The sequence below is a fragment of the Delphinapterus leucas genome, chromosome 2 (assembly GCF_059928025.1).
Source record: "Delphinapterus leucas isolate spDelLeu-1000000601 "Yukka" chromosome 2, BTC_Dleu_Yukka2, whole genome shotgun sequence".
NCBI lineage: Eukaryota > Metazoa > Chordata > Mammalia > Artiodactyla > Monodontidae > Delphinapterus > Delphinapterus leucas.
Genome location: NC_143130.1, coordinates 20,293,844 through 20,319,833, shown reverse-complemented (window position 1 = coordinate 20,319,833; position 25,990 = coordinate 20,293,844). Strand labels below are relative to the sequence as shown.

General features: G+C 42.1%; 1 protein-coding gene across 3 annotated transcripts in view; it reads right to left on the bottom strand.

Annotated features, from left to right (window-relative positions):
* The window catches only part of USP6NL (USP6 N-terminal like), a 208,228-nt gene that overhangs the window by 178,625 nt on the left and 3,613 nt on the right, over positions 1-25,990 (bottom strand). The window contains exon 1 of one of the 3 annotated variants that reach the window (XM_089906504.1): positions 12,068-12,474. The exons of the other annotated variants lie outside the window; for them this stretch is intronic. The gene's annotated coding sequence lies outside the window, so the exon portion shown is untranslated. Of the gene's footprint in view, positions 1-12,067; positions 12,475-25,990 lie in introns of those variants that run through there. 3 annotated transcript variants of the gene reach the window in all.

Here is a 25,990-nt window from a genome sequence, read left to right as displayed (position 1 = left end):
TATGGTAGGATTGATTCCTAGCCCCCTTGGGTTGAGTGGGGTCGTTCTGGCTAATGAGTTGTGAACAGAATGTGACATATGTAACTTCTGTGTGAAACACGTGATTGCTGGTGTGAGACCCTCCACAGCACACGTTCCCTCTGCCACAACAACCAGCAAAGCAATGTTCCAGATGCTGGCTGCCCCATCAGCCTGACTTACAACAAATGCAGAGTGGAACCCCCAGTTGTCCAGCAGTAGGAGTGTAGCATGAGCAAGAACTAAATCTTAGTTTTAGCCCTGGGAATTTTGGAGTTATTTGTTGGTGCAGCCAAGTCTAGCCTATCCTGACTAATCACAGTGAGCTTATTACTATCACTAACGCCCTTACCCTCATTATTAATTTTCCCTTAACCCGAGAACCCCACATTGACAAAAACTCTTTCTTAGGTTTCTGTTGACTTAGCTGATAAGACACTGGAACTTTTGAAATGGCATTAATAAATACAATGGGGGAAAAGAAGGGGCACAACACAAAGGCTCAGAGCATGAGCCAAGAGACAAACTAACTGGGTTCTGCCACTGCTATGCTGTAGGATCTTGGACAAGTTACATCATCTCCCCAAGCCTCAGGTTCCTCAACAATGAAATGAGAGATGATAATAACAGAACCTATCTCATTGGATTGTTTTAAATGCTCAATAAATTCCTATTAAAAAAAAGATATCTTCTCAGTGGGGCCGGGGTGGGGGGCTTCTTCACACATTGTCATAGCTTAGGTTCCCACAGAAAACAGAATCTGAGAAAGATGCTTTTGTATGCATACTTCGTCGGGGATTGTGACCCCAGGGATCAAAATAGGAAGCGAGGAAGGAGGCAAAGCAGGGCAGAGGGGAGAGCCAACACAAAGATGCAAGGTTGCATTATGAAGTTGGTGACTTGTTACTTGGTCCTATAGGACTTCTACAGCCATCTGGGGTGGAGGAGAAAGGAGGAAGCATGTAGCTATCAGCTCCTGTCCCACACTGGTCAAAGGTTAACTCCAGGAGGAGATTTTCTTTCTTTCTTTCTTTCTTTTTTTATAGAATTATTGTTTTGGGGATGTTTTATTTTTTTATACAGATCCTACTTTTTTTTTTTTTTTTTTGGCCATACCATTCAGCATGCAGGAACTCAGTTCCCCTACCAGGGATCGAACCTGTGCCCCCTGCAATGGAAGCACAGAGTCCCAACCACTGGACCTCCAAGGAAGTCCCCATGGGGAGATTTAGTGTCCATGGTCATGCATGCGTGGCCATGGGCACTGAGAGACATGTCCCACACCTTGTCATCAATAGAGCAGCCCCACAATGGGAGACAAGGTGAAGGTGGTGCTACCAGGTTGCACCTGGGCTAGGATGGTCAGAGATCACACACAAGAGATCTGAAGTGGCACAAAAGGAGATATCTAACCCACCACCTACTTAAAATCGCAAATACCTCACCCTGCAATTTATTATCCTTCTCCCCTGCTTATTTTCCTCCATTTCACTTACCACCATCCAAATGCAATATAGTATACTTATTTAGTTTATTCTGTCTCCCCCTTTTGGATGGAAACTCCATGAAGACAATAATTTTTCTTTTGATAACTGCCATATCTCAATGCTTAGAACAATGTCTGGCATAGAGTAGATCCTCTGTAAAGATTGTTTTTTAACTTTTTGCTTTGATAAAAATCTCAAATGTATAGCAAATTTGAAAAAAAAAAGTACAAAGAACTCTTGTATATGCTTCACTCAAATTCACTGTTGTTAACATTTTACATTTATTTTCTCATTATCAGTCACATGCATACACACACACACACACACACACACCCATTTTGAACCATTTGAGAATAACGTATAAATATCATGCTCCTTTACTTTCAAATACTTAAATGTGAATTTTCTAAGAATAAGAACATGCTTTAACATAATCACAGGACAATTATCAAAATCAAGAAACAATGTGCTATTGAATATACAGTTCATATTGAAATTTTATCAGTGATCTCAATAATGTCTCATAGCAAAATTTTCCCTAACTCAGGATTCACTCCATAACCACACCTTGCACTTAGTAGATCTGTCTCTTTAATCTGACATAGTTCCTTAGTCTTTCTTTACCTTTTGTAACGTTAACATTTTTTTAAGACTACAGGCTTGTTATTTTGTAGACAGATCTCTCAATTTAGATGAGCTTGGTGTTTTGCCATGACTAAATTCAGATGATAAGAATACATATATAAATTTTTATTATCAAAAAAGGTTGTTCTCAAAGTTGAGGGGTCTGACCCCCACATAAGTAGCTCCTCCTGGGATTCACAGACCCTATTCCACCCCCTCTCTTACAATATCTAAACTCTAACCCTGAGGAGCTGACACATTCCCTGGTGGCCCCTAAGTTCCTTACTTTCCAGCTCCTGATCTAGTTCAACGTACAAGGCCAGAGCTCCCAATCCCATTTGCCAGCAGCTCCTGCCTATAGAACTTCACACTTTTATGGTGAAATCGAGAAAGAAATTCCCCCTCTGCAGCCCACTGGGTGTTAAGTCATAATACTGACAGGAAGCCTGGGAAACAGTCCCCATCTTGGGTGAAGACCAGAAAATTGTCACACAGAGATGAGCTATTGCCCTGAGATTCCCTTCAGTATAAGCATGTGGGTCACATGCCTTTAGTCATATAACCAATGCAGAAACAGAGACAAAAGTCCCCAGGACAACTTCTGATTTCAAGAGAAAAGAAACCCTCAATGATGTATCCAATGAGAGTTTTCTGTTTTTCAAAAGAAAACAAACTTTTTTTTCCCAGAGGCTAGAATGCTCCAACATAGGAAGTTAAAAAGTGTATGAAAAAGCATATGTGTACCCACATGCCATAAACACTGCTTATCTGGCAAAATGTCATTGATTAAATAGGTCCATTTGTTTTATATAACATTGAGACATCAATTAGCTGTTCATTAACAGGGAAAGTGTTCTAAATTTTAGTTGGATGTTAGCTGAGAGCTCACTGAAAATGGCCTGAGTCAAAGACAGCTGGTCATCACATGCTGTTCATTCCCCACTTCTTCCTTCCATACACTGTTGGGGTAACACTATACCCAGTTGAAACAACACATTTTCCAACCCTCCTTACAATTGGAGTAGCCTATGAAAAGCATGCAGAAATCATTGATTCAGGCTTCAGCTTACTCTGTTCTTTTCCCATCTCCTTCCTTCCTACCAGAAATCCAGATAGCAATACATTGATAAGTTCTACAGCAGCCATATTGTGTCTCCAAGGAGGACGTTTATGACACTGGCACCATACTTCCCTGGACCTGCCTACTTTGTTTTTTATAATATGTGAGAGAAAATAACATTTTATCTTGTCTAAGCAACTGTTACTTCAATTTTTAAACCTATACTTAATTTATAGAACAGCTGAGTATAGACCTTTAATGCACATTTCTCATGAATTTGAATGTTTATGTCATATTTGCTACCATAGGGAAGAACATATTTTTGGAACTAAACAAATGTATGGGAGAAATTAAGGTGATGAAAACTACATTTTAAGAGTAACGCTCACGCTTCACATAGTTTGGTTGTAAATTTTATTGTATAACTGCCAGAATGCCTTTGTGCAAAAGTTTTTCTCAGTGATTCTAATTTTTCTACAGATATTCACATTTTTTCAAAAACTGTTTCCCCCTGAAAATACCTGTGGCTTTTCTTGGTTATAAAACAATGTACCAAACATGCTACAGTGGATGAAACTTGAAGACATAATGCTAAGTGAAATAAGCCACTCACAAATACAGCATGATTCCACCTATATGGAGTACCTAGAGAAGTCAAATCCACAGAAGTGGAAAGTAGAATGGTGGCTGGCAGGGGCTGGGGGCTGGAGGTGCTGTTGTTTAATTGGCATGAAGTTTCAGTTTTGCAAGATGAAAATGTTCTGGAGATTGGTTGCACAACAATATAAATATACTTAACGCTACTGAACTGTATGTACACTCAGAAATGGTTAAGATGACAAATCTTACGTTTTTGACCACAATTAAATTTTTTAAATTTAAAAACCAGTATGCCTCCCTCTCCTGATTTTTCTCCCCCCTCTTTATCTCCCCTCCATCTGCTTTGTAGACTATTTGTCCTCTGCCATATGTTTTTTTTTTTTTTGCGGTACGTGGGCCTCTCACTGTTGTGGCCTCTCCCGTTGTGGAGCACTGGCTCCGGACGCGCAGGCTCAGCGGCCATGGCTCACGGGGCCAGCCGCTCCGCGGTACGTGGGATCTTCCCGGACCGGGGCACGAACCCGTGTCCCCTGCATCGGCAAGCGGACTCTCAACCACTGCGCCACCAGGGAAGCCCTCCCCTGCCCATATTTTAAACGCTGTGTTCCTCAGGGTTTCGTCCTAGGTATCAAGGATGACGGATCCAGGGACCCAAATGTGCCGGGACTCTTTCCTGCTTCCTCTGCTTATTCCTCTTTCTTCTCCCTTCCTCCTCCTCCCCTCCCTCCCTTTCCCCTTCCCCTCCTCTTCCTCCTCCATCTTCTTCCTCTCTTTGCTTTTCCTCATATGTTGAATTTATGCTTTCAGACTAGTGTTCTCCATTAAACCATAACCTTAAGCCCAGATTCTTCTCTGCCCAGCCTCACAATCCAAGAATACCTCCTTTTTCTATAGTTCCAATTAAAAACAAAAATTCTCAGAAAGGCCTCTGATTGGCTCAACTTAATTAACATCCTTACATCCCCGGTCAGAATTTGGGTTTTGTGACGCGAAGCTTCACTAGAGCCATAAGGGTAGAGTGGAGGGTAGAACAATTCCCCAAAAAAGAGGGAGTGCTATTTCTTGAACAAGGGAGGGACTGTAGACACAAAAAGCACACTGATAGTCCCAGCAGATCCTTTCACTGCCCTCAGAATATTATTATAAAGGTGAACTATGACTGGCCCCGGTTGTATTTCCAGCATATTATCTTTTCCCACCCACTCAGCATTTTAACCCTACTCAGCTAGGAGTTCAGTGCTAAAACTTCTCACATTCTCACTGTACCTCTGCCTGGAACGTCCTCCTCCCCATCATCACATGGCCAAACTGAGGTCATTCTTTCCATCTCATGTTAGATGTCATTTCTTCCATGATGAATTCTTTTTTTTGTTTGTTTGTTTGTATTTTTGCGGTACGCGGGCCTCTCACTGTTGTGGCCTCTCCCGTTGCGGAGCACAGGCTCCGGACGCGCAGGCTCAGCGGCCATGGCTCACGAGCCCAGCCGCTCCGCGGCATGTGGGATCCTCCCGGATCGGGGCACGAACCCGTGTCCCCTGCATCAGCAGGCGGACTCTCAACCACTGCGCCGCCAGGGAAGCCCATGACAAATTCTTTAACAGTCTCAGATTTCCCGGACAAGTTCAAGTTGGATGCCTCTCCCACAAGCCCCCCAACAGAACCCAGTACGTTCTTATCATAGCACTTATCACACTGTAGTCTTATTTTCTATTACACGTTTCTCACCCTATCCTCAACACCCCTCACCCTAGCACCGAATTTTTGCCCCCGCTGGAATATAAGCTCCATTGAGGCAGGAAGTAGGTCTGCCTTGTTCACTGTTGCATCGTCAATACCGCACACAAAGCTTGAACAAATATCAGGAGCCCGACAACTTTTTCTTAAAAGAATGAATGGATGATTGAATGAGGGAGTTGATATGCTAGACGCAGTGTGTAACAGCTCCAAATAGGATTGAACTTTTCCATTCTAAGGGATAGTGAGGCTAATAAGAATAAATACAGGGTGATGTCAGCAGAAATGGTGTGGGGTAAAGACCTATGAAAATGCTTCCTTCCAAAAGAGCAATGAGAGAATTGGCAAAAACTGACAGAATCAGCATTTTCAAAACTCTGGAAATTAATCCAAGGCTTACAGCAATCTGGGGAGTGTTTAATCAAGAAAAATTGCAGAATTCTGCTCAGAATGTTTTAACATTCTTGAGGTGTTTTAACTTTTCCTGTTTCAATCCCCTCTCTACAGCACCATGGTAGCCTTAAAAAAAAAAAAATCCCCAAAAAACCCAGCAGCCAGAGAGCCACTGAAAAGGGGAGAATAGGGTCGGAACTCCTTCAACACCTCATTACCAGAGAATTGTCTGGCCGACCTAGAAGACTCCACTTGCAAGGCTGTCTTTGACATGACTCGGAGCTCACCCAGTGAGAACAACCTTTTCCCTGGGCCATTTGTCAAAAACACTTAGAGGCAACTGTTTAATGTTGCAGCTCCCTGAGGCTGAGGGTAACAGCTGGAGGCAAAAGATAGGCTAACGAGAATGCTCAGGAGGAAGGGCTGGTGAAGCTTCGTTTATTTCCATTTGTCCTCCCTTAGAATGCAGCAAAGTCTCTTTGAAAATGCCATCTTGTCTCAACTCTGTGAAGACGGGTGTTTTTACATTGAGGGTAGGCCGTTCATAGAGAAAGTATCTGTGGCCATGGGGGTGTGACAGTGGTCATCACAGTAGAGATTCTCAAGGGAAAGTGAAATGCCCATGTTTTGAGGGAGGGTGTTTGGTCCTGCTGCCTCTTCCGCCCCCAGACACCTAAGCCTTCCCCTCTGATACTTCCCAAGCCAAGAATACGGGTTTTGTGACTTCACTTCTAAGCAGGGATGATTCCCTTACTGTCTCTACAAGAAACTCTGAGACTTAAATGTATCAGCCTGGAAATAGGTTAAGACAGGAATCTGAGCAGTACCCTAGTTGGGATACCAGGCTCACCTGACGGTGGGGTCCTGAGAGGCTAAGATACAGGCTAAGTGGGTCATAGTAGTGAGTAGGCGAATAACGTGGGGGAGACTAGTACACGTTCATCAGCCTTGCCTCTACATGGACTCACATTCCATTTCCAGCCACTCTGCAGTTACATGTGGTCGCATCAATGCACTCTCCTATAGGTGTGCAGAGGTGATGCTCATCCACTGCAGTCATGGCCCACAGAAACCTCCCACAGGTAATTCTCTATTCTAGTTTCCCTTTCCAGAGCAACTCTGGAAGCCACGCATGGAAGGTGACATGGATCGAATGAGCTTGGGTCCCAGTAGGAATACCCAATTGGGTTTTGACTTCATGAGAAACAAAACCTTATTGTGTTAAGCCACTGAGACTTGGGAGTTCATTTATTGAAGCAGCTCACTTGACCTTACAATAAATACCTTTATTATTATTATTATTATTGAATTTGGTCTGCCACTATTTTCCTTAGAATTTTTTAAAATTTATTTTGTTGAAGTATAGTTGATTTAAAATGTTGCATTAATTTCTGCTGTACAGCAAAGTGATTCGGTTATACATATACATACATTCTTTTTCATTTTCTTTTCCATTATGGTTTATCACAGGATATTGAATATAGCTCCCTGGGCTATGCAGTAGGACCTCGTTGTTAAATACCTTTATTATGATAATACATTCCTTTATAAAGACCAAGGAAATAACAAAAAGATACCTGAGGAAGCTAGACAGGAGGACCACAGTCAGCTAGAATGATGTTCCGAAGCTGCTGTCGGGGCCTCACAGCAGAATCCTCTCCTCTGCATCCTCTCAAGCTTGCACCCTTCATCTCACTTTCTATTCATAGCCAAGTTTCTAGGAACAGCAGTCTGCATGTGTTTCCTCCACTTCCTCACCTCCCACTCATTCCTCCTTCCACAAAATCTAGATCTTACCCCACACTCTGCTGAAACTGCACCTATGACCTACCTCCTAGCTGTCAGATGCAACCAAATACTTTTCAGTCCTTATGGAGCGGCTTTGAATATGCAACAACACACAGACTTAAAGAAATGTTCTATTTATGTTTCCCCCTCTAAAAATTAATCTGTTTCTAAGCTCCCTTTCCCACTAGGTAGGGAAGAAATCCAATCTCTGCCATTATTGGGGTTCCCTTCCTGGGACCTGGGTCGTGCAAGATTCCAGAGGGTTTTAGACAGCACACAACACTGGGGGTGGGATCTTTGGTTCCCAAGAGTCTGGAGTGACCTGCTTCTTGTCCATCCCCTATGCTTCCATAGAGGATAAAGAGCTCCCCTGCTTCTGTTCTAAGCTGGGCACAGGGGGGTGCTGTCTAGACTAGATAACCTCGTTCCCCCCTAGGTGGACACTGCACCTGCCACATGCCCCGGGTTCCTAAGGGGGAAGGCCATGGGCCCCACTGTTCTGAGAGTCCACGGGCTTCAACTCATTCCCAATCCCTTAGGACACTGTCCTCACTAAACAGTCCATTCTCAATTTTGCAGTATCCTTGGAGCGCTTCCTCTGCTCTCAAACAATTCAACTCCTTGTGAGCCCCTCAGGGGACAAGGAAATCCTTGATCTCCAAACTCAAAATCTCCCTTGGGCAGGGGAAGGGTGAACTGTCTCCCAAGGATCTGTATTCTCATGAACTGAAGCCTCAGTAGATTATCTTGTGGCACTTGCCTTGCTTCAGCTCTCTGAGGCCTAGAACAAACTCTCTCCTCCAAAGCCTCTCCTCCTTTGAATTTTGTGAACGTGCTCACTGAGTTTTTTTTCTTTCTCTCTGACTATTCTTTCTTAGTCCTCTTTGTTCTGCCCATCCCTAAATCAATGTGTTTTTTTCCTTTTTTCTTCCTAAAAGTATTTTGAAAGATTATACACTCTCCCTGTACCTTTTTAAGTTGGCATATTAAAAAATGTTATCTTAAGTCTAAATAGCTACAAGAATGAGTTTTCTAATACAGTGTAAATATGAATATTTTCAAATGAAACTGTTATATGATTCTTCTAAATAAATCTAATGGAATCTACGAAGCATGGTGATTTGTTATAACCCACTATCGTCATATTTTAAAATATTTGAACAACCTCTTTTTTAACAGATGGCATTTTATATGGTTTCTTTCCCCCTTTAATATCACATTTCCTTTCCCACAGAATTTTTCCTTAATACAGTTTACACTTTACAGCCTTTTATTGACCACTTTCTTACTTATACAGATGAGGAAACTAAGACTCTGTGAGGTGAAGTGAAAAGTCAAGTATATTCAGAAAAACATGAAGAAAATAAAAGATTTATTCTCTGCCTTGACTTGGTTGGAGAGAAGTTACTTAAATAAAGATATTAAAAATCAACACAAGCCTGTACATGCAAGTAACCAAACTATTACTCAGGCAGATGGTACAAAGGATAATTTTCCACTAGTTTTAATTTAAAAAGTAGTATAGATTTATAATCTACATTAAGGTACCATATCTCATTTCCTCATGGAAATACAAAAAAATTAAAATTGGTTGCTGGAAAATAAATTCATTAACCTACAGTATCTAAGACCCCAATTTGATTAAGAACTATCAATGATTAAATGGTTGTTTAGCCAGAAACAGAGGTGAGATGTGTCATTTCCTTGGCTTCCTTCCAACAATTTAATTCCATACAAAGGAAAAAAGTAAGGTTTTCCCATTCTTTTATTGTGTTTTTGACATAGTCATTCACTGAATGTACATTTCCTGTCCTGAGTAAGGGGTTTGTGGATTGTGGGGAAAAACAACATCTTTGGCTCTACAGGTCTTGAACAAGTATTGTTTGTAACAAGCCCCGGGGAAAAGGGCATCTGGGGAGTCCTTTGAGTTTTTGTTCAACCAGACTATGCGATTTTCTATTTTCCTATGATGGTGGTGAAGGGACTTCCCTGGTGGCACAGTGGTTAAGAATCCGCCTGCCAACACAGAGAACACGGGTTCAATCCCTGGTCGGGAAAGATCCCACATGCCGCGGAGCAACTAAGCCCATGTGCCACAACTACTGAGCCTGAGCTCTAGAGCCCACGAGCCACAACTACTGAGCCCGGGTGCCATAACTACTGAAGCCCGTGCACCTAGAGCCCGTGCTCCAAAACGAGAAGCCACCACAATGAGAACCCGCGCACCGCAACAAATAGTAGCCCCCACTTGCCGCAGCTAGAGAAAGCCCGCGTGCGGCAACAAAGACCCAACGCAGCCATAAATAAATAAATTGGTGGTGGTGGTGGTGGTGGTGAAGCAATGATCAACCAAGTCTTTAAAACTGTACTTCTTTTCTCTCTCTCTTTTTTTTTTCTTTCTTTTGTTGTTTCCCTATCTCTTGTCTTTGGATCTTATTTGTCATTGGCTAAGATGTCTGTACTGTTTTGTTTTTTTTTCTTTACTTTTTGGCCACACCACACGGCACGTGGGCTCTTAGTTCCCTGACCAGGGATTGAACCTGCATCTGCTGCATTGGGAGCACAGAGTCTTAACTGCTGGACTGCCAGAGAAGTCCCTGTACTGTTTATCTTTACTGTTTTATCTTCACAGATAAATCAAACTTTCAGTTTCCTTAGTCATATTTATTACTCTCATTTTCATCTAATTGTTTGTACCTTTTTGGACTTTGGATACATAACACCAAGCTTTCGTTTGTTGATAATGAGTGAAGTCTACTCTATTAGCATGTGTTTTATCTGGCAAAGACCTGCAGAGGTAAGAATGCAGCCAGTCAATGAATAAGGGGAGGTGTACTGTGAGCAAAGGAGTAGATGCATTCCAGTCCAACCTATATAAAGTCATACTCCTTACTTGAGATCTTTGACTCCACTTTGAAATCGGAAATGATGGAGGAAGCACAGCTTCCATTTTATAGGAGCCAAAGGGAAACTGAGGGTCTCCAGGATGTTCTGAGTTTAAGTATTCCCAATTCCATCTCTGGACTTGGAGCTGCTTCCAATGTTTCCAGACCAGCTGGTGGTGGATCCTTTGGGGACTGCGGAGTTCACAGGGCTGAGGGGGATGAGACGTGAAATACGCTCCATGGCAATGTCCCCATTTCTGTTACACTGCCAACCTCGGTGGCACCCAAAGTACACAGGACATTACCAATATCACTGAATATAATAATTTAGAACATTCTATAATCACAAAACTAATGTTTTTTGTAAAAAATTCAAACAGAACAGTGTTTTGGAGAACAAAAGTCAAAGTTCCACTTCACAGAGCTCCTTCCCGCATAGATATTTACTGGTAAGAGTTTGAGGTGAATCAGTCCATATCTTATCTATTTACATGCATTTACATACATGTGCACACACACACAGCATGCTGTTTTTAAAACCTGAACAATATACCATTTATATTATTCTGTGACTTAGATTTTCATTTAACAATACACTTTAGAGTTCATTTTATGCCATTATATATAGACTGACTTCATTTTTGTTAGGAGTTGTGTAATATTTCAGATGTACTACAACTTATTTGACTAATCTTCTATTGGTGGACATGTAGGTTATTTGCAGTGTCTGGGTATTGCAAACAAAGGGGCAAGAGACATCCTTGTACATAATTTTGTGCACATCTGCCAGGATTTCTGCAGGATAGATTCAAAGAAGAATCATTGGGCTATTGGATACCTGCATTTCAATGTGCTTAGAATTAGACAGCAATTTATGGACACCTTTTCTTTTTGACCTTACGCTTTTAACTTGCAAAAGACAATCATACATATTTCAAGCTGGGAGAGATCATGCCAATGTTGGGAGAGGTCTGATCTCCACAGTGGGGGTATGTCTAAGTCCATTAATGTTGCTTTAACAAAAATGCCATAGACTGTGTGACTTAAACACTAAACAATTATTTCTCACAGCTATGGAGGCTGGGAAGTCCAAGATCAAGGCACTGGCAGATTCAGTGTCTGGTGAGAGCCAACTTCCTGGTTCATAGGCAGCTGTCTTCTCCCTGTGTCCTCACATGGCAGGAGGAGTGAGGGAGCTCTCTGGGGTCCCTTTTTAAGGGCACTAATTCCACTTATGGAGGGCTCCACCCTCATGAGCTAATCACCTTCCAAAGGCCCCACCTCCAAATACCATCACATTGGGGATTAGGTTCCAATACATGAATTTTGGGAGCAGGACTGTCCCACAGACTGCAGGATGCTTAGCATCCTGACTCTGCTAATTAAAAGCCAGTAGCATCCTGTATTAGTTATCAATTGCTGCAAAACAAATTATTACCAACTTAGCATCCTAAAACAATAACCATTTATTATCTCACAGTTTCTGTAGGTCAAGAATCTGGGAGCAGCTTAGCTGGATGGTCCAGGCTCAGGGTCTCTCACGAGCCTGCCGTCAAGGTATGAGCTGGGGCTGCAGTCCTCTGAGACCTGACTGGGTCTGGAGGGCTGGCTTCTAACTTCACGCATCTGGCTGGTTTGCAGAAGGCTTCAGTTCCTCATCATGTGGCCTCTCCACAGGGCTGCTCACAGCAGGGCTTTCCACAGAGCAAATGGTGAGAGAGAGACAGACAGAGAAAAGGAGAGGGAGAGGGAGAGAGACAGAGACAGAGAAAAGGAGGGGGAGAGGGAGAGAGAGAGAAACAGAGAGAAAGGGAGGGGGAGGTGTGGGAGAAGGAGCCCAGGACGGAAGGTGCCTTTTCTAACCTTATCTCGAATGGCTGGCCCTCACTTTTGAAGCCTTCTATGGGTCACACAGACCAACCTTGATGCAATATTGGGGAGGAGGGGTCTACAGCGGTGGGAACCGCAGAATTAGGGGTCATTGGGGGCCCTCTGGGAAGATGGCTACCATATATCTATCACCACTGTGAGAGCAGAAGCATCTCACACATCCCCTCAACCTCCCTCCCCTCCCCCAGTTAAGCACAATCACCCCATTTTATGGTGAGGAAACTGAGGCGAGAGAGAGGGGGTGACTTGCAGATACTGTAGAGCTCATTAGCAGAGCTCATTAGCACCACCTCTGCACCACACTGCCTCGCACTAAATGCATTTGCAGATAATCTTTGGAAACCATTTGTGTTTTAGCTGTACTTCTCAGTTAAAAAAAAAAGAAATTATGATAATAATCATGTATTTAAGTTAACAGCAGATTTTTTCCCCCATTGATTTTAGTATTTCTTCATCCTGAATAAAGTAAGCTTCCAAGTTAAAACTCCTCTCCAATTTTTCTCAAGTGTGGTTAAGACTCAGCCTGGTGCTATAGTTTTTAATATTTTCCAAACAGGAACTAAATACTTTTTTTGTATGCCAAAGAACTGCAACCTTGCAAAGAGCTCTTTAACTGGGGTGGGAGAAGCTGGGAAGATGTGAACAGTGATGATATGTCCAGGGTTTCAGAGCCATTTCTCATTTAATCCTCCTAACAATCCAGGAGGTGAGCATTATTTTTCCTCATCTGCCAGCAGAGGAAACTCATGCTCAAAAAGATCAGGCAATAGCTAAGTGACAGCCAGGATGGAACCAGGTCTGCTTGAACTTAACCTCTGCTCCTGCAGTGATTAGGACTGAATTCTTCATACTAACAACAGCAATGAAAAAGAACAGAAATTAGTTCTTTAAGAAAGACTAAAAGGAGAAGCTCCAACGAAAACCAAAAGAATTATCATCCTCAAAGATGAAGGAAATAATCATTTTAACCCCCAGGAATGGACTGTGTACCAAAGCCTTTCCCCAAATTGATAATGAAATTTACAAAAAGATGTGATGAGTAAGTGACACTGGGTTTTTGGACAGTTGGGGGACAGGTGCACTAACTTGACACAAACACAGCAAGACATCACATCGTAAACATTTAGAACCAGCAATAACCTGGATACAGACTCTAAATAGTCCTAAGAGCCAACGCCTGCCCTTAGCTTGGTAGGTCCAGACCTATCAGACCTCTGAGCCTTACTTACCTAATCTACCAGCATTTTAAGTTCCACATTTATCCTAACCCTGCTAAGTGTCAAAAACTGATAATAACTACTATTACTGAACACCAACTGTGGATCAGGCAGTTTTAGGCATTTTAGCTACATGACCTCATTTAATCATCTCTACAGATGAGAAAACCAAGTGATTGAGTAACTTACCAATGTCAAAGCTGGTAAGACCATCACCAGATTCAGAGCTGTCTAACTCCCACTCCCATGCTTCTGGTACACCGACTCCCATAAAGGCTTTGACGCGGAAAGGTTGGTGTGAACATTCTTTTGACAGTATTAACACCTTATTTTGAGCAATGGTGAATTAGTATCTCTGTCCTTTCTCCCCCTCCCTTGCTTCCCTCCACCACCCAATTTTAGTTGATTATATATTTCTTAGTTCTTTTCTTTATATGGTGAAGTATTTGTAGGCCATCGGAAGCCATGCTATAGAGATGAAAGTATTGTAGTAGTTTGATTGGGGAAAAATAGTGGGAGAATTAAGTCATCAAAATACACATGGTAGTGTAAGCACACAGAGCTCAAAAGAGTGTGTCCCAGAGCTCAGCTCCATGCTCACATTGTAAGTGATTTAGAGTAAGAAGTCCATGATGAAAACACACCAGCTTACAACAGATCATTAGTGGGTACAGTGAACAATCTGTGAATAAGCTGTGTTAACTGATATTTTTGCCATCATATATGAGATGCACCATTAGACGGTCTCTTCTAAATAATGGATAGGGGATATAAAATACATTCTGTCCACAAGGAAAAATATCACCAGAGATCATGACAATTACTCAAATGATGGGAGATACGCTCAAAATCAAAATAACCAAACCAGCAAGTGAAATCTCAACCACATAAATAGATTTTCTACTGTTAACGTCAATAGCAGTGATTTTATTTCAGCAAAACAGTACCATGCATCATACTGAATGTCAATTTCTATTTTTATGAGTTTTGTAGTTTTGTTAGTACTTAATATGTTTTGATTTTATAATTGTATAAGAGCTATAAACATAGGTTTATAGCTGGTTTTAAATATTTAAATGTATGTATTATCAAAAATCTTTCTGTTATGAATGACAAAAACCCAAATCGACCTGATTGTGTTCATTCTTCATATCCGGGTTGTAACCAGTGTCTTGGTCTAAGATTTTATAGCCATCTCATTTTATAGCCATCTCCCCTACCTCACAATGAAATATAGGCATTACCCAAGATTCTGTTCTCTGTCCTCTTTTCTTTCATTTGGGGGGATTCATCCACTCATGCAGCTATGATTGTGAAATGACACCCCTAATCTCTACATTACCATCCATCATCTCTTCAAACCCACATTTCTGACTGCCCAGTGGACCTCTCTATTTCCTGTTTAATGTAACACTAAGGGATTCTCCCTGTCTGTCCCTCTCCCTGTCTCTGCCTCTCCTTTTCTCTCCTTTTTTTTTAAAGTAAGATTTTTTTTTTTTTTTTTTTCTGTACGCGGGCCCCTCACTGTTGTGGCCTCTCCCATTGTGGAGCACAGGCTCCAGACACGCAGGCTCAGCAGCCATGGCTCACAGGCCCAGCCGCTCCGCAGCATGTGGGATCTTCCCGGACCGGGGCACGAACCCGTGTCCCCTGCATCAGCAGGCGGACTCTCAACCACTGCGCCACCAGGGAAGCCCTAAAGTAAGATATTTTAACTATAATCAATTAAAACCATTGTCTCTTTTCTCTTGGATTTTCTCTCCATCCTCCTTCCCCTTGCACAGATACCCCTGGAATGGCTATGGCATTTTGGATTCTAGCCAAAGGGAAGTTGAGTTAGGGATGCATTTTATTGGGTTTGGTGGGATATATCCATGTGGTTCACAGTCACTTGGGTGTACGCTTGTTGCTAGCCACGCTGGTGCAGGAATCGCTTTCAGGAATATTCCTTACTGTCCATTAGGCTGATTCACCTAGAAAGCACGTCATGATGTGACATGTGTCCTACTGCACTCAGTCCTGAAAGGATACTGGTAGTGAAAGAAAAACAAGTTTGAAATATGCAATCTGTTCTCAATGAACCCCAGTCAGAAAAGAAGTCCTCTGCTTCTGACTCCTGAATAGTTAGGAGGACTCAGTAACGCAGCAGAGACCCTTCTAGATGCACTGCTTCTTTTTTTCTTTTTTTGGTGGGAATCGTATAAAATAGAAAGATCATAAATTCTGTACATATAGGACACAAACTGTAATAGAACTACAAACAGCAAGTACACCTGTAACAGCTCATATGTGACAAAAAGCTATCTATATTTCCAGAATTAAAATCTATAAAATAAAATGAGATAATCTACAAAATAAGATAATAAGAAAATCTATGAAGACTGTTTTGCCTTGTACAAGATTTTATTTGATCTCTGTTGCATACGTAAGAGGGTATATTCTCCCCAATTTTCAAATAAGACCCAAAGAAGTTGTCCGAGTCTGAACTGGCACTAGACTTCCTGCTTTCTCACGACACAGAAGAAACCTCAGCCCTTGACTAGCTGGTCTACCAGTCTGGTCCTGGCTCTTGTTAGCCCGCACTGGGAACAGGTGCCCATCTCACACCACTGTCTGCTGTCAGCTCTGCTCTGCTCACCATGACTATGCTGGGCACACAGATTGGGAGACACGTGAATGATGCTGAAGTGCCAGGTGGCATGTCTGCTGCTTCAGGGGTCCTGCCAACCAACCTAGAGAGGCTTTCTGCCCTTGATGTGCTACCGTGTTCCTCCTTGAGAGATGACTTTAGCTAGGAAAACTTTTTCCCCCAAGTTTTTATTTTAAAAATATCTCTCCTATAGCAAAGGGAAAGAATAGTATAAGAATAGCTGTATACTCATCACCCAGATTCAAACAGTCGTTAGCATTTTGTCACCTTTGCCCTCTCTCTCCCTCTTCCCCCTCCCACTCCCCCTTCCTCTTTCCCTTTCCCTTTCTCTCTCCATTTTGTTTGCAAATAAGTTGCATACACTGGGGCATTAAGTCTTTTGCATGTATCTTCTAAAAATAAAGACATTCTCCTCCATAACCAACACCATCATCACACTCAAGAAATGTCACATTGATACAATAGTATTATCTACAGTCCAAAATCCCAATTTCCAGAGTTGTCCCCTAAATGTCTCCCATAGCTCTTTTTCAATCTAGGACAATCAATGGTCATACAGTTCACTTGGTTCTCATGACTTTTTACCCTCCTTTTATCTACAACAGCTCTCCCTGACTTTTTTCTTTCATGACATTTTTTTTTAAGGGCTTAGGCCAGTTGCCTTGTAGAATGTTCCACAGTCCACGTTTGTTTGTTTCTTCATACTTAGATTCAGGTTAAACATTTTGAGCAAAATACTACACATGTACTTTTCATTGCATCACATTGAGAGATGCATGATAACATTGTCTCATTATCGCTCATGCAAAGCTGATCACTTGGGTAAGATGGTTTCTGTCAGATCTCTCTATCACAGAGGCATCTTTTCCCATTTGTAATTAATAAGTAATCTATCGGGTGATAAGGGGAGACTTTATAAATTGTATGAATATCTTGTTTCCCAACAATCTTTAACCCAATGTTTTAGTATCATTATTACATTGGTGGTGGTAAAAATGGTAAATTTTCTAATTATATTATTCTGTCTACATTTATTGGCTGGCATTCCTCATAAAGTTTTCCCTTCTGTGCAAGGGAGTATAGTGATACTCATTTTCAGTATCACTATAAATTCATGGTGATTTTTTAAAATAAATTTCTTTCTTTCTTTCTTTCATTTATTTATTTGGCTTTGTTGGGTCTTCGTTGCTGCACGTGGGCTTTCTCTCGTTGCAGCGAGCGGGAGCTACTCTTCCTTGCAGTGCGCGGGCTTCTCATTGTGGTGGCTTCTCTTGTTGTGGAGCACGGGCTCTAGAGTGCAGGCTTCAGTAGTTGTGGCACATGGGCTTAGTTGCTCCGTGGCATGTGGGATCTTCCCGAACCGCGTCTTGAACCGGTGTCCCCTGCATTGGCAGGTGGATTCTTAACCACTGTGCCACCAGGGAAGTCTCAATCGGTTCTTTTTTAATTCTGTGTTTTATAATCCATTGTTATTACTATTCTTTTTTTGTGTGCTCAAATTGTCCCAAAATTCACCAGCAAGAGCCCCTTCAAGCTGGCTCTTCTGAACTTTTAACACATCTTCCATTAATAGGGCCGGCTTCATGGGCCTGTGACCCTGCTCTTACAAAGCCTTCTATGTGGTTCTCTCTTGACATTCTTAGTAGTTTTTCAACAAGAGGCCCTGCATTTTCATTTTGCACTGGGCCCTGCAAATTATGTAGCTGGTCCCACCCATTGATTTCTGGCACAAGAAGACATTCCAAACACATTATAGCTTCCCTGTCCCTGATTCATAGTCAGACAATTTATTCAAGGAGGCTTGTTCCTTTTAGAGGGAAATGGTATTTAGAAACCAAGATCTGAGTACTACTGTGTCTATTGGTCCTGGGGTGTCACTGCTTCAAGCCACGTTCAATGGTGAGAACTGCATGTAACAACTCCATCCAAACCTCTGCACCAAGAGACAACTAAACTCTAGCATGGCTTCAAACAGCATAAGGCCATGTCCGTAGGATGACCCCAGCCCCTCCCTTCAACACCTGCCTGGAAAACTCAACAGTGCCAGGAGAATTTACTGTTTGTTCCAGCCGACACCTGAGGACAGGCCCCTCACCAGCCTTTCTTAGTGCATTCACTAAAAATTGCCTACAGTTGTGAATATTTACTCTGTCCCTTTGAGATGTGTATGTATCTCCTACAACCCAAGAGTGTCATTTTCAAGATCCTAAAAGCCATTCCTTTGAAATGTAATCATCAAGAAGTATAGGTACCTCTGTTTCCTAATCTCTGTGGGGTGAAGAATTCTCACTTCCGTGATTGCCAGCTAACAGACACAGCTGACCTAATCACATCTACACTGACCGACCCAGGGTAATCACTTACTTGAGCCCTGCTCTGTCCCGCTCCTGACTCCTTCCTTCTCCCGTTAAAACACCCAGTCACTCTGTGTAAATCAGAACAGAGCTCATTTCTTTTCCCTACTGTCACTAGTTACTGAATAAAATATGTTTTCACAGCTTTAACTAATGTCCCACTTAGTCTTTAACAGTGGATAGAACTGGAACATCATGAATTCATTCTGATACCCCACTTCTCATTGCAGGATCATATTACCATTCCATATTTACCTCCATTCTATATTACCTCCCCCCTGCTACAGTGAGGGCCTTAGGTCACCCACACACAATTAATATATTGACTCATTTGCTGTATCCTACAACATACACAAGAGAGGCTTGCACGATGACCCTAATATTAGTCTCAATTACTAGCCTAATTCATAAGCCTCCTGCCGATTTTTTCCCCTTAGAATATATCCCACTAGTCAAAAGCACAGGGTTTAAAAGCTACATGTAGGGCTTCCCTGGTGGCGCAGTGGTTGAGAGTCCGCCTGCCGATGCAGGGGACACAGGTTCGTGCCGCGGTCTGGGAGGATCCCACGTGCCGCAGAGCGGCTGGGCCCGTGAGCCATGGCCGCTGAGCCTGCGCGTCCAGAGCCTGTGCTCCGCAACGGTAGAGGGCATAGCAGTGAGAGGCCCGCGCGTACCGCAAAAAAAAACCCCAAAAAAACAAAACAAAAAACTACATGTATAGGGAGAGTGGGAGGGAGGGAGACGCAAGAGGGAGGACATATGGGAACATATGTATATATATAACTGATTCACTTTGTTATAGAGCAGAAACTAACACACCATTGTAAAGCAATTGTACCCCAATAAAGATGTTAAAAAAAAACCAAAAAACTACATGTAGTTCTTATCTCTGTGTTGTTATGCCATCAATTTGCTAACCACATACATTCCTTTGTTTCTGTTTGCATTCAGCTTCAAGGTTTCTTTTTTTTTAACTCCTCTTAGATTTAATGTAATTTTTTAATACTTAAAACCTTTACATGATTCAGAATTCAAAACTGCCTAAAAGGAACACTCAGAGAAGTGAAAACTATCACTCTCAAGCATATTCCTTCCACTCCATTCACACCTACACCCTATAGGTAATCATTTTCATTTATTTCTGGTTTACCTTTTCTGTGATTCTTGTGAAAACAAGCATGCACGCACACACACACATTCTCATCCCCCTGCAACCTTTTTTTACACAAATGGTAATGTGCTTTATATATTCTTTTCCACATTGCTTTTTTCACTTAATAATATAGCTTGGAAATCCTCACACATCAGTTCGTAGTGATTCAGTCGTTCTTTTTTATGGCTGTATAATATTCCATGACTTGACTGTTCCTTGATGGATTCAACCAGTCTCTTATGGACAAGAACTTTGGTTGTGCTTTCAATGTTTTGCTATTATAAGAAATTCCACAATCAATAACCTTTTCCATATGTTGTTTTTCATTTTGGGGGTTGTTTCTTCAGAATAAATTAATCTAAGCTGAATTGCTGGATCAAAGAGAATGCAGCCCTGCTGACACCCTGATTTCAATTCGGTGAGATCCATTGATGTTGGTTTATTAAATATTGCTAAGTCCTCCTCCTTAGTCGTTAAGCTGCTTTGAACCCTTGCCAGCAATGCCTGAAAGTACCTCTTTCAGCTGTGGGAACGCTGACATAGAGAAGCTTATCTGTTGCAGGTGCCTGAGAGTGGAGGGTTTATTCTGTGGGTATTGTCATTACCAGAAAGCTGGTCTTTTAAACCTTCCCACCACAAGTCTGCTGTGTTTGTGTGTCCAACAAGATTGAAGTGAAAGCTCATGCCAGCAACAAGGAGGCTACAAAGAAGAGCAAAACCTTTTCATGACGGATTGGACATGAAACCACCTGTATGGAGAACCCTAAAAACACACTGTGGGGGCTCAGAAGTGGGCACAGCACTGGTCTCTCAAAGGAGACCAAGGAAGCCACAAAGTGAGAATCCAGACACTCCACTGATCAAGGGATCAGGGTGAGAGCAGCTACACAAGAACCAAGATTAAAAGAACCATACAGCTACTACAGCACTGAAAGCAAGTATAAAGGACAAGTCCTACTTTAGCTAGCGTGTTTTCACCTAGTGTGAGGAAAGTTAAGGAGTTTAATCAAAGCTCTTATCAGTAAAATTCATAGCTATAAATTTACATACAGTATTTACGGTAATTATATGCAGCGTCACATTTTCAATCCAAAATTTAGCTACCTATACGCCACACTCATAAAACCCAAGTGTATTAGTTTCCTATTGCTGCTGTAACAAATTACCACAAACACAGTGGCTCAAATAGCACAAATATGCTATCTTAAGTTCTGGAGGTCAGGTTGTTGGAAGGGCTTTTCCAGCTGCCAGAGGCTGCCACTTCCCTGGCTTGTGGCTTCCTTCTATCTTCAAAGCCAGTGATGGCCAATCAATTCCTTCTCACTTCATGTCACTCTGACACTGACTCCTCTGCCTCCCTCTTCCCCAGTTAAGGTCTCACGATTTCACTGGCCCCACCCAGGACAATCTTCTTATTTCAAAGTCACCTGATTAGCAACCTTAATTCTATCTGCAAACAATTCCCATTTCCATGACCTAACATATTCACGGGCTCTGGGGATTGGGATGCAGACATTTTTGGGGCCCATTATTCTGCCTTCCATGCCAAGTATAACTGGTCTTCCCTGTTCCTAACTCTGGTCCAACTTAGTGTCACATTCAAAATTCTACAAAAGCCTTGAAAATAAAGTGATCTTTACTAAAGGTCCCTTGAAACACTGAAAGGGGAGTTTTAGGTCTTCACACAGTAAATCCCCTTTGGACATCTCTTCTTCCTAAGGTTTCTTCCCAGTGTCTCTCATTGGAACTGTCAAATCTCTCTACTTTCTCTTCATCTTCTCTCTCTGGCTCTTCCTCTCTCCTTTCAGACTGTTTTCCCCTCTGAGTATCTCCCACACCCTTTCTCTTTTAGAGGAACTCAGCCCACTCGTGTTGCTTGCTTCTCATCTTGCCTCCCCTTTCACCCCACACTTAACTCCTTGTAGAAGGTGGTAGGCTGGATATACTGTTTGCTCCTCTAGGTCCAGTCTCTATCCTTGCCCCCCATGCTCTGTGCCTGGGAAGGCCAGTCTTACCCTCTGGCTCCTGGTTGGGTTGGGTAGTGTAAAGCACAGGAAGAAGATTGGGGGGTGGGGGATGAGGGAAGTGGGGGTCTCTTCTCCCTTCTCCCGAAGTCTTCAGCTCCTGACTGGTGGCCCTGTCTCCAGCTACAATAGTCTCTCCAGGTTCTGGTAATCATTACCCCCATTGCCCTTCAGGCCTTGGAGTGGTAACAGCCCCCAGTGGTTGTTAGCTCTGTTGGGGGGGGGGTGCTTCACCACGCCTTGTTGGTTTCCTTAAACCCACACCCTTATAAATAGCTCCTTTATTAAATTTTGCTCAGTATCCATGTCCATATCCAAAACCATGTCAGGGGACCCTGACAACATAGTGGGAATGGGGCATCAATAATACTTAGAATTAAACACACACACACTTCTGACACATGCTACAACATGGATGAACCTTGAAAACATTATGCTAAGTGAAATAAGCCAGACATGAAAAGACAAATATTATATGATTTCACTATATGAGGTTCTTAGCATAGTCAAATGCATAGAGACAGACAGTAGAATGGTGTTGCCAGAGGCTGGGGGAAAGGGAAGTATGGAGTTTTGTTTAATGGGCACAGAGTTTCCACTCAGAAAGATGGAAAAGTTCTGGAGATGGATGGTGGTGATAGTTGAACAACGATATGAAGGTACTTAATGCTACTGAACGTACATGTAAAAATGGTTAAGATGGTAACTTTCATGTCACGCATTTTTTTTAACCACCATTTTAAAAAAAGAAACAGAAAACTTTTAAAGTTCATATACACAATAGGGACCTCAGCTTGAGTTCAGACTGTAACCATGTCCTGTGGTGGGATATACCTAGGCAAATCTCTGAAAATGTTGGGGTGGCCTGAGAGAAGTTCATTTGCAAGAGGGCTGGGAACTCATTGTAAAGGAAGAAAGACCCAGGCAGCAGGAAGCTGACCCAGAAACACAGTCTGGCTCAGCACAGGGGAAAAGCAATTTTCCAATTCAGGGGGTGTCCCCTGCAATACACCCTCACTTTTAGCGTCTTCATAGCCCTTCCTGCAGTTATAGCTAAAGACATGTTTAATGCCTGTTGCTTCCACTCACTCAAAGCTGCATGAGTACACCTGTCTTAGTTCATGCGGGCTGCTGTAACAGACCACCATAAACTGGGGGTCTTATAAACAACAGACATTTATTTCTCACAGTTCTGGAGGCTGGGAAATCCAAGATCAAGGCATTTGCAGATTCACACACTCCCTGACATCAGACTATACTATAAAGCTACAGTAATAAAAACAATATGGTGCTGGCACAAACACAGACACATAGATCAGGGCGACAGAGTAGAGAGGCCAGAAATAAACTCACACACTTATGGTCAATTAATCTACAACAAAGGAAGCAAGAATATACAATGGAGAAAAGATAGTCTCTTCAATAAGTGGTGCTGGGAAAACTGGACAGCTACATCTAAAAGAATAAATTAGATCATTTTATAACACCATATACAAAAATAAACTCAGGGTGGATAAAAGACATAAGTGTAAGGCCAGATACTATCAAACTCCTAGAGGAAAACATAGGCAGAACACTCTTTGACATAAATCAAGGCAATGTTTTTTTGGATCTATGTCCTAAAGGAAATAAAAGCAAAAATAAACAAATGGGACCTAGTTAGACTTTAAAGTTTCTGCACAGCAAAGGAAACCATCAACAAAATGAAAAGACAACCTATTGAGTGGGAGAAAATATTTGCAAATGATATGATCAATAAGGAATTAATATCCAACATCTATAAATAGCTCATGCAACTCAACCTCAAAAAAACAAAAAACTTGATTAAAAAATGGGCAGAAGAACTGAACAGATATTTTTCCAAACAGGAAATACAGATGGCCAACAGGCACATGAAAAGATGCTCAACATCTCTAATCATCAGGGAAATGCAAATCAAAACCACAAGATATTACCTCACACCTGTCAGGATGGCTATCATCAAAAAGGACACAAATAACAAATGTTGGCGAGGTTGTGGAGAAAAGGGAACCCTTGTACTCTGTTGGTGGGAATGTAAATTGGAGCAGCCACTGTGGAAAACAGTATGGAAGTTTCTCAAAAAACTAAAAATAGAACTACCATATGACCCAGAAATGCCAATCCTGGGTATCTATCCAAAAAACACAAAAACTCTAATTCAAAAAGATACATGCACCCCAATGTTCATAGCAGCATTATTTACAATTGCCAGGCAACCTAAGTGTCCATAAACAAATGAATGGATAAAGAAGATGTGGTATATATACAATAGAACACTACTCAGCCATAAAAGAAGAATGAAGTTTTGCCATTTGCAGTGACATGAATGGACTTGAAGGATATTATGCTAAGTGAAATGAGTCAGACAGAGAAAGACAAATGCTGTATGATATCACTTACATGTGGAATCTAAAAAATACAACAAACTAGTGAATATAACATAAAAGAAGCAGACTCACAGATAGAGAGCAAATTAGTGGTTACCAGTGGGGAGGGGGTGAGGGATTGGAAGGTACAAACTATTGGGTGTAAGGAAGGCACAAGGATGTGTTGTACAACATGGGGAATGTAACCAATATTTTGTAATAACTGTAAATGGAAAGTAACCTTTAAAACTGTATAAAAAATTTTTTTTAATTTAAAGGCACATGCAGATTCAGTGGCAAGTAAGGACCCACTTTCTTCTTCAAAGACAGTTGTCTTCTCGCTTCCTAGACAGTTGTCCTCACATGGTGGAAGGGGTGAGGGAGCTCTCTGGGGACCCTTTGATAAGGGCACTAATCCTATCATGAGGGCTCCACCCTCATGACCTCATCACCTCCCAGAGACCCCACCACCACACTGAGGGTGAGCACATTCAGTTCATAACCAGGACCATGATTACTTTATTCATGGCTCTGTCCCCAGCACCCAGCTTACTACGCTGGCAGTAGTACTAATACCTGTTAGTTCCCTAATTGAGTGAGGGAATGAATTCGGAATACTGTGTGGTGGTGGTTAGCACATCTGTTCCTGCCCAGCTCTGGGGATGCATGTCTGGGTCCTGGGGTCACAGAAGATTATAAATAGAATAACTGTCTCTGTGAACTCTGTAAAACTCCAGGGGCATAAGCAGCACCACTTGGGCCCTTTAGAGAACATGGCAGATGGATGAAGGCTGTCTGGGATGGTCTTGAGTCTCAGAATTTCAGAGTGCACAGCAGCGTATCACCCGACAGTGGAACATGGTAAATCATACCCTGACTTCTCTGCTTTCTTTCCAACCCAACCTCAAAATATCCTAATGCCAGCCATTCCAGAGCTTTAAAATGATCTTTCTCTTTTTGTGCATTAATGTTTTGGAGCCACATGAATCAAGTTCGTGATATTTACATTTAATGGATTTTGTAACTATTAATATAATTTTTGAGATATTTTTGCAAGGGGAGAGCTTTCCCATCCTGCTCCTATATTCCTTTCTTAGCTTACGGTTCCTGTTAACTCCTTGACTTTAAACGTGGCCAGCTGTTTCTGTGTATGAGAACAGCCTTCCTGCTGGAGGCTGCAGGAAGCTTTCCAACCTCTGCCAGGAGAATGAAGGAAATTCAAGACACCATTTCCTTGATTCCCTCTACCCACACCTACCAAAATGTACTCCCTGCTCCTGTGCTGCTGGCTCTCACGTGGTCTCGTTATGACATCAGACTTCAATGATAATTAGTCTCCAAGCTCTTGTCTATCAGTATCTTGGGCCGTTTTTATCTCCTCCTTTAAAAAGCCAACTCAACCTATCTATTGATCTTTCTCATTTGAGCCCAACCAAATTCCCAAGAAAGAAATCATTTCCCTCCTTCTTGACCAAGACTGGAACTGAAATTCCCAGGTATGGGTACAACCTCATGGGCACACAATTCCAAGCGGGGGGATGCTGCTCCTCTGGACAAAAGGACTAGAGGGAAAAAGGGAGAAAGGGACAAGAGGAGGGAGTTTGGGAGCATTGAGATGTTCATGGAAAGGATTTTCTAGACTGGACCCCTCCTGAATTCTGGAGGGTTTGTCGTATCTTCTGCCAGGGTTATTTGATGGTCCTTAATATAATTTCAGCACTATTTC